This window comes from Crocodylus porosus, unplaced genomic scaffold (assembly GCF_001723895.1).
Source record: "Crocodylus porosus isolate Cpor-Errol unplaced genomic scaffold, CroPor_comp1, whole genome shotgun sequence".
Lineage (NCBI taxonomy): Eukaryota > Metazoa > Chordata > Crocodylia > Crocodylidae > Crocodylus > Crocodylus porosus.
Window position 1 is genome coordinate 14,890,437 of NW_017728906.1, and position 17,772 is coordinate 14,908,208.

The 17,772-nt window shown below is 45.3% G+C and overlaps 1 long non-coding RNA gene across 1 annotated transcript in view; it reads left to right on the forward strand.

The window, feature by feature from the left end:
- Nucleotides 1-8,338, forward strand: part of LOC109305688 — a 16,222-nt gene extending 7,884 nt beyond the window's left edge. Inside the window, exons 2-3 of the long non-coding RNA XR_002099663.1 lie at nt 2,240-2,243; nt 8,325-8,338. This is a non-coding gene — a long non-coding RNA (uncharacterized LOC109305688). The remainder of the gene's footprint in view (nt 1-2,239; nt 2,244-8,324) is intronic.
- Nucleotides 8,339-17,772: the final 9,434 nt, after the last annotated feature.

Here is a 17,772-nt window from a genome sequence, read left to right on the forward strand (position 1 = left end):
GCAGGGAAAGAAAATAGCCATCAATTTCTTCCTCTGCCTCCCTGATTCCCCTCAGCCTGCTAACCTCCTCCTGGAGCTCCCTCACCTGCACCTCCAGGGCCCTAAGGCGGGCGCCTGCAGGACAGGTGTGGGGGTCCTCAGTCCCTGCCCCCCCAGGCCTTGCTGGGCAGCTCCCGCAGGCCAGGGGGTTGGGGGACACCAGCCCCCCCGCGGGCTCCATCTGGGTGGAGGCCTCAGACAAGCCCCAGGAAGGCCGCGCCCCCCGGGCAGGGGCCCTGGCAACACTCTGTGTTGACACCATCGTAGGAGTTCCTAGCTGAGTTCGGGTCCTCTGGCCTGTGCTAACACGAATCAGTCTCTTGGCCCCTCCTGATGCCCAGCTTGCTGGGGTCACATGACCAAAGCAGTTTTTCCTGCCCAACTGCAGGGGGACTGGAGCCGATGATCTGTAAGGTCCCTTCCAGTCCCTAACAACTATGAAACTAGGTGCTGTAATATCTTACTTAGGTGCTTGGTTCAGAGGCAAAAGCCAGAAGTTTCCACTAGTCACACAGGTCCGTTACACAGCATGTGCAAATAGTTAAGTTCCTCAGGGTTGAGTTCATACTGTTAGCACACTAGGTCAGAGCCACCTTAAAAATCAGCCTTCTCAATATGCTGCTGAATATACCTAGATGATGGGAAAAAAGATAAAAGCAGGATCAGATCTTAAATTTAGCTTCCAGACACCTCATTCATGTTTCAAAGGAGGTAACACTGTCTGTTTAGAATTCAGAGCTCTTAAATCTCTGCTAAAGGTAAGCAACTATGCCTTTACTTTCCAAAGAACTAAACAGGGAGAAAGAGAGCATGACCCTGAAGATATGTGGTTAGGTCACCCATTATCAGAAAGGGAGATTCTGGGATCTCAGTCCCTGTTCTAAGGACTACTGATGTAGTTTACATAATGAAACCATTAGAAATGTAACCTGGGTGGTGGCTCAGTAGTTGCCATCCCTGCCTAGTATCAGGGATGATGTGATGACAGTGGGGCAGGGCTTCCGGCCAGCACCAATTTACTTTCCAGCCAGCCTCTGCTCCCCACAGAGCAGCCAGTGGTCCCAAGAAGGTCTAACACTTAACTGATTTAACTATTTACACTTTATTTACAAAACAAGAATAATAGGAAAGGTTATTTACAAGTGAACTTAAATGGCATAACCAGAATCACAAAACAAACCAGAATGCATTAGTCAACCCTTGACTCAAGAACCACAGGTAGGGTAACTGGCAGCTTTCAGCCACTGGTGAGATGTTACCACAAGAAAGCAAGGCGCTCACTCCCAGCAGCTCCAACAGGCTTCCCAATAAGCGACAAACTGCAGCAAGTTAAGTTCTTCTGGTCTGCAGCAGTCAAATTGTATCAAACCCAAACCCCACAAAGAGGCTGAAGCGTGACCCTCTGTGGCAACTAAAAAGGCAAGCAAAAAAGTTGGCTCTGCATCAACCAGCATGACCCAAGCACAAAGCTCAGGGACTCCATCCGATGATAATCAGTTGTAGAATAAGGGACAGGACTAAGTCCCCTCTGGGGGAGTCAGTGGCAAAGGGTCAGCAGCAGAGGCAGCTCCCAGGGGTCGCTGCTCTAAATCCCTGCTCCAGATGACTGGCCGGACACCCTGGACACCTCATGGCTCACCAATCCCACTCCGAGCACTGGCCTGTGCCCTGAGCTCCTGGGGACCCTTGTCCTGGCACTCTGCTGCTCCTCAGGATCCCAATGCCTTGCCTGCTGCTGTCCCGCTTCCCCAGGGAAGGTAAGGGGTTTCCTCAACTCACCGGCCCAGCTCCCTGCTCCAGATAAGGATGCCGCCTACACTGCTGGCTGCTGCTTCTTCTCCACAGTGGAGTGGGGGGTCGCCCGCTGCCTCTAGCCTCTGGGATGCCCAGCATGTCCAGCACACTGCAATGGGGCCTTGGGGCACCAGCTCTCTGCCCCAAGCCCTGGATGCTGCTCCCTTTCTGCTGCAGGACTGGAGGCACAGCTGACTGCCACTGCCTTCTTCTCCCAGGGTCTTCCAGGCTCTTCAGAGGGGTCTCTCTGCTCCCTCTGCTGGGTCAGCTTACCCCAGCTGTTCTTTGACCTCCTGCATGGTCCCCCAAAGTCACCGTCAGCAGCCCCCCCATGCCAGTTCGGCTGCTGCTTTTATCCCCTCCGGCAGTCCCTCCCTGGCTTGCAAACTGGCCAACCAGGGCCTAGGATGGTTGGCACCCAGCCCCGGCCATTCTCCTTCCATGCGAATGACGAGATTGAAAACCCCTTCTTTTGATCAGCTTCTGCTTTTCCACAGGGCCGGGCTCCCCTGCTCCACCCTTGGGGTTGCTCAGAGTTCAGCAGCACTGTTTCTAGCCCAGAGTAAGTATCTCAAGCCAAAGTGGTGAGCCCACATTGGCAGTCTATTACAGAAAAATGCACTTTACTCAAAGCAGAAAGCAAAGACCAGAACCCAGGTCTCCTGCCCTCACCCCTGAGGAGCCAGCAGACTATGAAGCCCTGCTCTCCCCCTTGCTGTATTTATGGACAAATGAATTTTGAGTTTTTCTTCCTCATAGGCTAGGTCCACACAACCAGGAGCACAAATAGAAGGGGGAAAAATGTCCTGCTACTTTGTGCTGCAATGCAGGCCCCTCCTCTTGTGGGCTGCAGCAGGACACATTGTCTTGCAGCTCCATGTGCTTCCGGGGGCTTGGCTGGGGCAGAAAATACCCCAGCATGGAGCTAGCCAGCAGGGAAGTGGCACATAAAGACAGGGGAGCAGTCAGCTCAGGGCTCAGCTCAGCTGCCTACTCACCCATCTCTGTACACCACAAAGCCCCCACACTTAGGTACCCTGCACCTCAGTCAGCCACTTCCCAGCTGGATGGGGCACAGTGTGCCTTGAGATGGGGGATCCAGGTGCCTCAGTGTGGGGAATCCACAGTGAAATCCGTGTGCTGAGGCACACAGAGACGGGAGCAGCCAGCCCAGGGATGCCTGCTCCCCTTTCCCCACATGGACCAGCTGCCCGAGCCCCACAGGCAGGAGGGGCAGAGCGAGGGGTGGACCCCCCATGACCCTGATTTGAGTCATGACCCAAGGTTGGGAGCCACTGTCCTAGAATAATTATAAAGCCAAATGAATAAAAAAAGTAAAACTAGAACTAGTAAATAAGATCCTGAAATGACCAGTGGAAGATAAGTGCTTTATTTGCAATGCACAAAAAGCTCACTAAAACAATACCAGTGTTACAGACTAAAGATTTCATAGACATCAGGTCTGGAAGGGACCTCAGAAGATCATCAAGTCTAGACCCCCTACACCAGAGGCAGGAAGTTAGTTAGAGTCAAAAAGAATAAAAAGGAGTGCTTTAAAAACTGAGGGAGAGTCCTTTTAAAGACAAGACTTTTTTTCTTCTTAGAGCCAGGAGAAAGACTATGGCCCAGACCTATTGTAGTTTTAAATTTAATACAATTTATTAATTTCTGGGATTAAAAAAAATTTGGAGGATTTAACACACAAATCAATAGGTGTTGCTCACCTAAATACCTTCAAGAATCCAGCCCCAGGTGACTGCAGTATAGTCACCTGTTAGCTCATTATTTTGTTTAACAGCTCTAGATTTCATTTTAGAATAATAGGCAATTTTAGATACTAGCACCTATGTTTGAGTCGCTTCAGATGATAACCTTGAGCTGGGGATAGCACTGGTCTCTATCAAAGGCATAAGCCAAGAAAAAGGAGTTTGGGTCCCTCTTCAATATTATCCATAACAAAGAAGTGAATGATGCAAACAGAAATCAGTGCAGTCATGGCCACTTCAAAGACACTCAGGTTTTAGGATATATTAGGAACACTTAGGCTAGCGACAGACATTACACATGAACTGGTTTGTCCAGTTCACTCATGAACTAATGCAGGCCGCATGTGCATGGGACATGGTTGTCATAACTATCCAGACATCTCCTGGGAGGACTGCTCATCCAGCTCAGATCAATCATGATCCTTCCTGACCAGCACTAAAGAGCTTTTTTTGACTCAGGAGGTTCATAGGCCAACTAGAAGCAATGCAGTTCTTGACCTGGTCCTGGCCAAAGGGGATGACCTGGTGACCAACTTAAATATAGAGGGCAGCCTAGATGATAGTGACATTATGTTTACGGTCTGTCGCAAGACTGACAAAACAAATACCAAGCTTGACATCTTAGACTTCAAAAAACCCTCTTGGCTAAGCAGTGAACTTGCAGCCCTCCTACAGAAAAAGAAAGAGGCATATAAATAATGGAAACTTGGGGCAGCCTCTAAGGAAGACTACTTAACAATGGCCCGCACTTGTAGAAAACAGATTAGGCAAGCTAAGGCAGAAACTGAACTAAAACTAGCTACAAGAATCAAAGACAACAAGAAGTCCTTCTTTAGCTATACAGGGAATAAAAGAAAAACTTAATGGGAGTGTGGAGCTGCTGCTCAGTGTCTCAGGATACCTGGTCACAACCACTCAGGAAAAAGCAGAACTCCTAAATGACTACTTTGCCTTGGTCCTTCACAAGACCAAGGGGAACAACATGCCAGGTAAGGCACAGAATGAGCGGGGCAGGATTGATGCCGTTCCCACCATTCCATAGAACTGGTGTATGATCAACTAAAGAAATTAGACATGTATAAATCAACAGGACCAGATGAATGCCACACAAAAGTGCTGCAAGAGTTGGCCAGAGTAATTGCAGAGCCCCTGGCAAAGGTCTTTAAAAAATTATGGGCCTCTGGAGAATTTCCAGAGAATGGGAAGAGGGCAACCTTGTGCCCGTCTTCAAGAAGGGGAAGTGTGAAGACCCAGGAAACTACAGGCCAATTAGCTTAACTTCTATTCCAGGGAAAATTCTCTTCATCAAAGAGGTTATATGTGACAAAATTGCAGAAGGCATGATACTGAATGACAGTATGGCTTCATTGTGGGCGGGACTTGTCTGAACAGCCTCATTTCTTTCTATGATCAGGTGACTTATCACCTGGATGAGAGAAAAGCAGTTGACATCATATACCTCAACTTCCAGAAAGCCTTTGACCTGGTATCGCACAAGGTACTGATCAGAAAACTAGAAGATATCGGGCTCAACTGTGGGACTGTCAAATGAGTGCAAAACTGGTTGTGGGGTAGGACTTGGAGTTCAAATAAATGGATCAGTGTCATCTTGGTGAGATGTCGACAGCAGCTTACCCCAGGGGTCAGTACTTGGCCCAGTGCTGTTCAACATGTTCATCAATGACCTGGATGAAGTGGCAAAAAGCCCATTGGCCAAGTTCGTGGATGACACCAAGATATGGGGATGTCTGGACACAGCCACAGATAGACTGCAGATACAAACAGACCTAGACAGGCTGGCATGTTGGGCAGAACAGAACCAGATGAGGTTAAATGTAGAGAAATGCAAAGTGCTGCAACTAGGAAGGAAGAACCCCCGGCACACCCACAAGCTGGGCAATGCTAACCTGACCAGCAGTACAAGTGAAAGCGATCTGGCGGTAACAATAAACTCCAGCATGGATATGAGCTGGCAATGCGATGCAGTAGCCACTAGGGCCAATAAAACTCTGGTATGCACCAGTCAATGCATGTCCAGTAAATCCAAAGAAATGACTCTCCCACTTTACACAGCATTGGTGTGGCCAAAGCTGGAGTATTGTATCCAGTTCTGGGCACCGCACTTCAACAAGGACATGCTAAAGTTCAAGAGGGTACAGAGAAGGGCCACCCACATGATCAGGGACTTGCATGGCAAGCCATATGAGGAGAAGCTGAAGGATCTCAGACTCTTCAGCCTAATGAAAGGGAGGCTGAGAGGGGACCTGATTACAGCTTACCGTTATATCAGAGGCGTACATCAGGGGCTCAGTGAACAACTGTTCACCAGGGCACCCTGGAGGGAAACTAGAAACAATGGCCACAAACTCCTGGAAGATAATTTTAGGCTGAACATTAGGAAAATCTTCTTTACAACTAGGGTGTCCAGACTACGGAATAAGATTCCCCAAGAGATGGTGCAACCATCTATCCTAGAAGTCTTCAAGAGAAGACTGGACAGTCACCTGGCTGGGGTCATCTTTCCTGCTCATGCAGGGGGCTGGACCCAGTGTTCCTTCAGGGTCCCTTCCAGTCCTATGATTCTATGGTTTACGTAATCAGAAACTGGTTTAAACCTGTAACAGAAAAGACATTCAGTGCATATAAATCAGTTTGAAAATGTCTGAAACAGGTTTGAGATAAACCTGGTTGAATGTAGCATCACACTTAACTGATCTGGGTCAAAGCAGTTTATGTACCCTTGCTGGTTTAAGATAAACCAGACACTCCCAGCATCCCGGCATGCTGTCTGGGCTTGTTGGGACTCTCTGCTCCACAGCAGAGCTGGTCCTTCCCCTCTGCTCCGTCGCTGGAGCTCAAGCAAAGACTGCAACCATCTGACTGGCTTCTCCCTGCTCAGCAGGGATTATTCCCACCCTTCCCACCACCCTCACCCCTCTGCCTTACACCTCCCAGCATTAGTTATCAGACCGTGTGCTAGCTACAGTCTGTGCTGTTGGAGACAACACAGGCAAACAGGATTTTTGGAGCTAATCAACATGTAGCTGTTAATGCCTTTCCTTGGAAAAACTGTTTAAGAAGAGCTTGAACTAATGGAGAAAGACTTTGTTTTCTTAACAGGCTGAAAAACACTGAGTTAGGGGTGATACACTGCTAGACTGCTCGGGAGGGGGGGACATCAAAGTGTCCTGCTGGGGCCTGGCCATACTCCCCTTAGGTCAGCCCTATGGAAGGGAAGGGAGGGCTGCTCTACCACCCTCTGGCTTCTAGCCTGAGCCACTGCCGGCATGTGCCTGATTTTTTTCAGTCCAGAGGAGATGTTTGTGCAGTTACAAACCAGTTTAGCCTAACCAAGTTAGACTAACATGTAAAATTGAATCAATTCAGGCTCAGGCTTTTTGAATGTCTGCCCCTACGTTTAAGGATAGACTAATACTGGAATATGTTTATGGGCAAAATTTAGTAACTAGCACAAAGACATTGTAAAAGAAAGCAACTGAGAATATATGGTTAGTCTTAGCAAATTTCTTAACCATTTGTTTTTATACGATTTGAATAAGAGATTTAATTCTGATCTCTCAGGTGTTTCTTATCTGTGTTGTTCCAAGGACTATGAAGTTATCCCCCTGTATACTGGTGTGAGTGAGATAAGAATCAAGATCCTGTCTTCAATCATCCTCAGTACAATAAAATAAAGTAAAAGTAAAACAGCTTAAAGCCATCCTAAATGTACCACTCTCACTCCACTTGATCAATATCTTTTTTTGCCTTGAGATACAGAATGCTGGGCAGAAATCACAGGGCATCAGTGCCCACCACAGACCATCATAATGCTTTGTTTAATTAAACAGTCTGGTTCCTTTGCCTGCACTAGCTGTAAGCAAGCTGCTAAATGCCAGCTCAACCAAATGATGCCCAAACCCCGGAGAGATTATGTGGGTAAACGGAACACTGCAGCTGTAATGATATACAGGAAGGGGCTGGCTCATGTTGAGAGTCACTGCTGCCACCCAGTAATTCAGTAGAATAAACAAATCTCTCTTTATCTCTAAGCTCTGTTTAACCAGCACTCTCAAACAGGGCTTCTTTTCTTTTTTTTTGTTGTTTTTCTTTTTTGAATTTGCTTCTCTCTCTTTTTCTGGTAAGGTGATTAAAAGGAAAATAAACCTACGGGTCAGTTTGAAATGATCAAATAAACAGGTATGCACAAAAAAAAAAAGTCAGTTTATTTAAAAGGGCTTTCTGTATTATCTTTGGAAAAGGCATCTGAAACAGAGGCAGAAACAAACTGTGCACTGTCAGCACAAATCTGTAAAGTCACTTCATAGAAACTATCACCTGGGATTCTTTAAAACTTCAAAGTTGTGCTTTATTTCTATTTCCAGTTCCCTACAATGGTCAGGAAGTTTCTCTCCTCTTGATTTGAATAGGACTGTTGTTACCAATAACTTTGTTAACATGACACAGCCATAGCTTACACCATAAAGCTTATACCCACACGTAGTTAAAAAAAAAATGAGAGTGAGCTGCAATGCCACAATTGCTGTGCCTGTAAGGCCTGATCCACCCAGTCCAGTCAAAGCTGAGAGATTCTTTCTACTGACTTCAGTGGCCTGTGGATTAGGCCTATAGAACTGCTGGCTTTGAAGTTAATGAAGAAGGCATATATGCAGCAGGTACAGTACTCAGTAATGCCAACTGTTACAAACACGTCGGAAGACTCAGGATTTCCAAGCCAAAATAATTTCAATTCATGATCTCCTGATTGAACCCTCAAATTTCCAGATTTTTCCAGCTGGTAAGTCTGTGGAGGGGATGGGGTGGGGGGCAGATCAAGGACACCACAGTGAGGGAGGGAGTGTGGCAGGAGCAGAGGCCGGGGTGAATGGGGCCCTAGGGCCAGAGTGGGTCATCCAGAAGTGTGGGGGGGAGGGGAGGGTGCAGCTCTCCACAGCTGCATGCACCCCTGGAGGATTCATGTGGTGCATGTGCCCCCGTGGGTCAGAGCTGGGCTGTCCGCTGCAGGCTCGGGACTCTGTGCCCTGCTGCCTTTGCCCTGTGAGTTCAGCCGTGCAATGCTGGTGTACTTCCTGTGCTGGGTGGGCAGGGGACATGCTGCACAGCCAACATGCCCCACATCCCCTACCTGCCCAGTGGGTGGCAATGGCATCACACAGCTGAGTTCCTAAATCAAAGCCAGCAGTGTGCAGACCCCCAAGCCCACAGTGGGCAGCCTGCCTCTGCCCCATGTGGGGTACATGCCCCTCATACCTCCCCCTGTATGATCCCCCTGTGCCTCTGGATGACCCACCCTGGCCCCAGGGCCCCTTTCAACCCAGCCCCTGCTCCTGCCCCACTCCTGCCCTCAACATGGGAACCATGATAACGCCTGCACTTGTTCCTTCTCCCCCGACCCCTACCTTTCCACTTACCAGCTGGGTATTGTCTCTGTGCTTGTCTCTGTGTGTTTTCTCGTTACGCCCAAGCCATCTCCCCCACACCCGCAGCTCTGCTGCTGCCTCTCGCTCCTGAACCATGGTAGCATACATCCTGCCAGGGTGTGCAGGGGACCCTCCTTCTCCAGGCTCCAACCCCCCCAACCCCCTCCACACACAGACAGCTCCCCACACCTTCACACATAATCCTTCAAAAATAGCATTTTATGATTTACATGCCAATCTCTTGTTTTTTTTAAGAGTTCATCTTGTGATTTTTGGCATGATGGGGTTAGCTATCCTGAGCACTATGATATAGAAACATAGTCAAGGATAAAATATCTAGAGCTGAGGCACAATAACAGGAAAGGAGGCAACAAAAATACCAAAAAGAGGACTTTCATAGTAGAACTTTTTTGCAAAAATAGCATGCGGCTAATTTTTTGCAGAACTCCTAAAATTCCTTAGTTTCCAAGTATGATAAAAGACTAATTGCCCCTTTCCGCCTCTCCATTCTACCTCTCCAGCTGTTATGTAACAATAATTCTGTATTGTTGATGTCATTTTTGCAAAGGAAATACCCACAATGAACAAATTTAAACTAATGCTTAAATGCCCAAGTAAGAAATAAGGCCAGGGCAGGAGAAAAGCTTTTTTTATTGAAAGATATTGCCAACCCCAACAGTTAATCTGTAAAGCAAAACAATAATGTCATAAACAATTAAAAGGAGAGTAATACACTCATAATCTCAGTGTGATATATAGAAAACCTTTAATTCATAAGAAATTTTCAGCCAAAAGGCATCTCAACATGGACCTACATCTTGAGTCATTTCTGAGGCAAAGATCCATTTGCACCTCAGTATTCCCCTCAGAAAGGATCATATTAAGGATGATTCTACAGGGGAAATTTACTCCATCGCTTTGAAAACCTATGCATAAGTCAGGTTTCACTTAGCTAAGTGAAATAATGTGTGCAAAAAAAATAAAGGATTGTGGAAAGAACTCTGGTAACAAAATGGACCTCTGAATGAACCAGTACTCAAAAGACACTGGGAGACAGGAAGTGGGAGGGAATATGATTAGGCAGCCTACAAAATGGTGCTACCTACCAATATTCCAAATGATTCACTGGAATAATGGCAGCACTATGACTTGCTGATGGTGTGAAAATGTATTCCATTCCTTCACACAATACTCATTTAGCATGCCTTACAAAGCCCAGTGATGTGAGTGTCTTCAGGAAGAGTGAATTCTACCCAACATGCATAGGGATGGAATATTACTACACAGTGAAGAACATACGTGAATGTATTCTGTGTAACCTTTGTAAGGTTTGGACTGGGTGGTACTTTTTAGCTTTTGTGCAAGAAAATCCAAATCATATAATCAATTAAGGATTAAAAGATAAAAAGTATGGCCGACAGAAATATAGGTCTATTAGCGTGGTGTTTATCCCAGGTAAATGAATGGAATGGTCAAAGTAGGATCCTATCAATAAAGAATGAACAGCTAAAAATAAAAATGTCTAGTAAGCCATGAAAGGTATATCATATCAAACACAGTTGTTCTCATTGACAGGATTTCAGATCAGGCTGATGAAGGCAACTGTTTTCACTCAGTATACTTAAGTTTCTCCAAATCATTGAACTTAAAATTGATATGATATTTTGATTTAAAAGCATTCATTATAGAAAGACGAGGGCACATATCGAATGGATTAAAACTGGTTTCTGGCAGATCTCAAAAAATAATTCTTAATAAGGAAAAATCAATGAGTAGGGCTGTTTCATGTGGGTTCCCACAGGTATCAGTTTTGGGCTCTGCACTCTTTAACAATTCTATCATTTACATGGACTGGATATGAAAGTGTTAACATTTTCAGAAACCACAAAGATTACAAGTACAGAGGGATCTGGCCCACCTAGTTAAACTGTTACACTTCAAGGGCATGTTTTAACACAACCAGATATATAATATGACTGAGGAAACAAGAATGTAACTTACACCTTGCAGGATGGAATAGGCTGTTTTGGAAAACAGTGACTCAGAGGGTGCATCTACACATGCACTTTACTGTGGAGTATACTAATTAATAATAGGGGTGTGAGAAGCAGGCCGTATTCAATTCGGATTCAGCCCAAATCGGGGTCATTGATTCGATTTGTTGATTCAGATCACTACCACTGATCTGATTCAGCAGAATCCGAATCTGAAGATTCGATGCTGATTCAGAGACTCAGCAATTTGGACATACGTACAGCTTTAAATGTTTTTTCTACATACCTCAAGGTACCAGGCACAGTTCATGAACGTTGCAATGTTGGGGCAGATGAAGCATCCCACATTGGGGAGCCCCATGTGCCCAATGCAAACCTGGAAATGGGCCTCTGGTCCACTTCTGGGTCCACTGCCTAGCATGCTGGGCCCCCCCCCCCCCGCACCACCCCCAGCTCAGTGATCAGCCGTGGGGGGACCCCAGGTGCCCCCCCCAGACCCAGGAGGCACCAGACACCAAGCCGGAGGGAAGGAGCGTGGGAGCCCCCCTGCATGCTCCCCAGTGGACTCGGAAGTAGACTGGAAGTGCTTCTAGTCCACTTCTGAGTCTGCTACTGAGCACACTGGGGAGCTCCCCACGCTCCTGTGGGATGCTCCACCTAACCTATCATTGCAGCATTCATGAACTGCCTGGTACCTTGAGATATATAAAAAAAACATAATTTAAGCTGTGTCTATAATAAAATGGCCAAACCTTTCTGTATCAATTCAGAAGGTTCTGATTCCATTCAGAGAGATTAAAGGGTCTCCTGATTTGATTCAGATTCAGAGACTCAGCCACCAAATTGGACCAAATCTCTGCTGAATCGAATCAGGGACTGAAGCTTCACACAGCCCTACTAATTAGCATGGGCGATGGTTGCCACCTTAGTCAGGGGGGGCAAGTGCCCCCCCACCAACCAGACAGTGACAGGGAGGGGTCCCCCCAACTAATCTCAGTGCTACATCTGATGCTTCCACTCCCCAGCTGACACTCACAAGGGAGCAGCAGTGCTCCCACCTGTCCTTCCCACTCATCACCTCAGCAGGGAGAACGGCTGGTCAGGGGATGCACCAGCGCTATCGGGGGTGGGGGTCCACCCCTGTGCATCCCCTACATGTCACCACTGATAATCAGCTTGGCAGTAAGGTATCACCATCTACAGATGCACCAGTTTTATGGTAAATTAATTAACTCCACTAGGAAGGAGAGAGAGAGAGAGAGAGAGAGAGAGTGTGTGTAGGGGGGAAGAGGAATCCTCTTTATCTGCAATATCAGGCATGTTTTATTTTCTGGGAACACCTACACATTGTTCACTAGATCAATGCCCTACCATCAAAGGAATCTTGGTGTTTGGACTTCAGTCTCTCCTGATCTCTAGTGTTATTCACTTAGTGTTTTTGAGGACTGAAATATTTAGTTTAACTCTATTCTGAATTATGATATAGGGTATTTAGCTGTAACTTAATGGTAAGTGATATTCTGGAGATCAGAGTAAATGGTTTTAATTTCTATTAAATTAGACACACTATTCCTGTGAAGTTCAATGAACTACTAGTGTCAGTAATAGCTTCCAGGAAAAAGGTCCCTTACTGTTAGCTGAATTTCATTCTAGTAGTCGACACTGTGCTATATTACACAGACTGAAATTAATTTTGATAACTTTTATCTCCTAACATTCAACACATGCAAAAATGGGGGTAGTAGGGGGGTTGGAATAAGTTGAGACTCATGCCAATGTATCCTTCATGAACATATATGATTCTTAAAAAGGGCTAACAAACAACAATAAATTCAGCAGCCTCTCATCCATAGACTTAGGAGGAGGGAGGAAACCTGGGTATTGCTGTTTTAGATTCATGACAAACCTCTAACATTTTCTATAGATTTCCAACATGATTGGTATTTCTGACAGAGAGAAAAATGTGTAGGACTGACAAGCTAGCCTGAGCTGCATTTTAGGAGAAAATAAAAGCTCTCCTTGTTCTAGATTTTATCAGTCACTCACGGCTGCAAAGAGAGTCTCAATGGATCTCCACGTCTCTCCCTTTTATTCCATCATTATGGACACAATATTGTTTGACCCAAGAAAAGACAATATGCTTCACTTACCAGGATAATATTGAAACACTTAATAATCGTACAAATCTGTTTTTACTTTTCACAGTTATCTATAACAACCTAGGGTAGCTTAAAGCTGAAATCTGTGTCCATGCTGATTTTTCTTCTTTTGGATGTGCACAATGGTTTGTTACAACAGAGCTGCTCATTAGTGCTGGGCTGTTGGCAATGATCACTGGAGCATTTGCGTGTATGGCAAAATAAAGAATTAGGGACTGTGCTAACAGATATTAGGAGAAAAGCAAATCAAGCTTGATCTGTCAAATCATTGGGAAGCTCTTCGGTTGATTTGTGATCTCAGTGGTGAAGCAATCTAAATCAGTTGATAAATGCAACTGCCTATAATACTGCTTTAGAATGATTTGTCTGTCTGTCTGGAGGTATTTTTTGCCTTTTTATTCTAGGGAAATATATCTGGGAAAAGGTGCCCACACTTTCATCATCAAACCATATTATAGTATGAACGTGGCATAAAGTAATACTGTTGTATATCTATGCTTCATTTTATTCTGTGATGTCCACTTGATTTATTATTAAGAATATTATTATTATTGGTAATCTGTCTCATTTGCCAATCAAGTATTTTCTGGAAATGAACATAATTCAATTTTGAGAATAGATATTTCTGCATTCTAGTCTATTTTTGTATTTTCCATTCTGAATTCAGTTTCATAGATGTGTAGGGATGTAGGCATTTTTTGTTGACTGTTGTCTAGACAATTTTATGTCTTTCTCTTTTTGTTACTCCAACTAAAATAAACTACAGCGTATTCTCTTATCACATTTTAATCTCCATCAAGCTAAATCCAAACAATTTCCATCCACACCCTACTCTAAGGAGACTTAAAACCCATTATGATCCAAAGATTCAAGGATATTTAATCCCCACTCAAAAAGGCAAAGGCAATTCTAATCCTATTCAGTCTAGTGATTCTATCACATACTGAGAAATGGACAAAGATTATTTTTCAAAGAAGAGGAGGGATCTCATATACAGCAGCAAAATTAACAAAGAAGATGCTGTAGTCTTAAAATACAGCAGATACATAAAAAAAAAATCAGCATCTACCCATACATGTTCGCTTCCTATGAGGTATCCATGTGGTTGAAGGTAGCTAAATTCTCCTATGGCAGGCTTTTGGTCTCTTCCCAGTTTAAGGGAACAGTGATCATGGAATCAATATAGTCAGTACATTAAAACTAATAAACCTTTTATCCATATTAGTCCAAATAATGAATTAGAATTTTTGCTTGTTAGATTATCCTCTGAAACAGGGCTGGGCAAAATACAACCCATAGGCCAGATCTGGCCTGCCACCTGACTGTACCCAGTCCACTGGTGGGCACCTGCCACTTGATTGTATGTGGCTCGTGGCTGCCCCTGTGACACTCCACATGGGGCTGAGGCCCACCCTCCCCCATCAGGGGCAGCCTGCACCACACTCCTGCCTGCATCTGCCCATGGCTCTGGTCCTGGCCAGCTTTCCAGAGAGGCTGCTCTTGGTGTGGATGCAACTGCCTGGGTACTCCTTGGCTCCCCCTGATTCCAGTGGCTCCTCCTTCTGCACAGCTTTAGGCAGCAAGTAGTGCATGCAAGCAACAGTGCGTGTGGGGATGCATGGCAGGCACCATATGCTCAGCTAGGTGGGGGGAAGCTGCAGCTGTGCAGCTCTTTTCCCAGCATGTGGGGCTCAAGCTTTAGCTCCCAGCTGCCTTCCACTCATCCAGCCGCCCACAGGTTCATTTCACCAGGTGGGCAGAGTGGGTGGAAGGTGGCTGGGAGCTGGAGCTAGAGCCCCACATGCTGGGGCAGGAGCTGCCTGGATGCATCTTCCCCCCACTTGGCTGGGGGTGTGGTGCCTGGTGCGCCCTCCTCCCACAGTTGCTGCTTTTCCTCACACTACGCACTGTCCAGAGAAGCACAGTAGGGGCAGGAGGAGGAGTTGCTGGAGGCAGATGGAGCCCAACACTACCTGGGTGGCTCTGGCAGCAGCCCTGCCAGGAAGCTGTAAGCACTGGCTGGGGCTGGGGCTGGGGTGGTGCTGTCTGGCAGCCATGGGGCAGGTGCAAGCAGAAGCATGGCACGGGCTATCCCATGGGGTGTGGGGGAAGTGGGCAGAATTCGGCTCCATGCAGAGCACTGGGGGTTGGATGAATTGGGTGTAGTGTACCTGCATTGCATCACTCATGCAAGTTCTGCTGCACACCCCGCCCTGCCATCCCACTTCTTCCAGCTTCCCACCTCCAGCCAGCTCCAGGGACCTAGCTCACAGGCATTCCTCCCCACACATGTGCACATCCACCCACCCATGCCACCCCATCCCCAACCCCACCCCCACACATCCATCATCCCCCCACAAATACACCCCCCTACACTGCCCCTCACAATAGACAGGAGTAAGACTTTATTTTGAGCTATTATGTCATTTCCTCTATATATATTACTTAAACATACATCAGGACAAAAATTATTTTTTGAAATAAAATTAAACTATATTACAGTAGATGTTTGGTTTTTCAATATATTATTTAGGTTTTTTTTGTCTATACTTTATTAAAATATTTTCTGAAAGCTTTTTATGTGTGTGGCCCTCACCAAAACCCATTAAGTGGCCATCCAGCTGAAATAATTGCCCACCTCTGCTCTAAGAAATACTCAAGGGAGTTCTTTTCCATGACAAAGCTATTCCTAAACAAAAACCTATATATAAAGGGCACCCCTATCCCAACCCTCCAGTTATTCTTCAGGTAAGTTTTAGAGAGGAAATACAGTTCACTTCTTAAATAAGAATGAATATGCATTTGTTTTCCTGCCAGGAAAGTAGGGAATCAAGTTCCTCTGAAATGTATCAAGAAACAGCAGTTGTACACTGAGCCAGTGCCATCAGTGAAGAATAAGGGTCTGATTTTCATAGTTGCAGGTCACCTTAAAAGAAAGGAATTCTGCCAGACATGGGAACAAGAGACCTGTGGCCATTCTTCAACTAACTACCTCTCTGCAATGAAAGCACTGCTACTTGCCAAGCCACAGGGCCAGCAATGATTCCTCTTGAAATGAACTGCAATGTTACCACCTCTAGAAGCTGCCAGTACATAGAATACCTCATTATCTATGCATGAAATCCAGTGGGTACCTAATGCCAGTTTGAACTGAAAAATCAACAGATAACTAAATACTCTGTTTTATGAATGTACAGTTTTTATGAATGTACAGCCCTTTCTTGCCTAATGTGAGGAACACAGTGTGTGTGTGTGTGTGTGTGTGTGTGCGTGTGTGTGCGCGTGCACGTGTGTGCAATTCCTCTAACTATACTGCTATCTCCGTATCTCTGTCAATCTTAAGGAAACTTAGGAACCCAGAGAATAGGACCCTTGCAAGCTATTTGTTAGTACTGACATTGACAGACTGTCTGCTGCTCCAGCTGGATTGACATCACCAGTGGAACCATTTTATTCATCTCCTAGACAGAAACACCTGTCCTTGATATCTACATTCTTATATTTTCTATAATTCGGCATTTTCTGTAGTTCTCTGCCAATTACAATAAGTAGAAAAGACATCATTTTGTAGCATAACCTTGCAAAAAAATTTTCCAATGAAGTGGGTCATATTCTGGCTCCTGGACATAAGTTTCATGGCACAACAACCCTTTGGGCCTCTCTCCAAGCTACATTTCAGCACTCTTATCTCTCAAAATGCAGAGGGCTGAAGCAGAATTACTCTCTATAAAATATCTGTACTACTTCTGATTTTAAATCTTTCACAGATGCTCCCATTAAGAACATGTCCTCAAAATATATATCCCCAAGATTAAACTGTAGAAACTTAGTTTATCTCCTCCTTCCCTCCTGCCCTAATCCCCTCCCCCGCAACATTGAAGCTTTCATTTAAAAAAATTAAAACAGTCAATATATTGCACTATTTTGTGCCATTTTAGCAGTTACCTAATGGGCACCTCACCATCTAACTATCTTGAGAATGATTCTGCCTCTGCTTCTCTTGCTTCCCTCTGTGCTTTTCCTCATTTAAATTTTGCCTCTCTTTCTAAGGAGATTAAATTTAATCCTCTATTATTTGTGCCAGTGTGTGCATGAAGAGGGGCCATAAACTGTTTTGCTCTGGTGTCTCCAGTTTCCTCCCTCCCTTTTCTGACAACTCTAGTTTTCTTCTCAGGCTTCTAGATAATAGCATTGCAAATGGAGAAACCCGAGAATAATCTGTGTCACAGATATTTTAGAGGACAATTCATAACCTTCTTGACCTTAGCTAACATGTGCCTCCCCTTTTCAGGCTTTTTTAATACTCACTTATCTTTCTCCTTCTTTAGCTCTTCTTGTGAGAGAAGCGGGAGGATGCCCTCACAGGAATTAATTATGAGACAGTTAAGCTTAGTTAAAGCCTCTATTGCTGCATTTAAAAACCTCATAATGCGGGGATACCTCCCACGCACTCATGAAACAAAATATGAGCAATACACAGGACAATATATATTATTTATTGGCAAAACATTTATGCTGCATCTGATAGCTTCTCTCCCTCTTTAGAGTACAAATATTTGCTAGATATTCACATCATGTT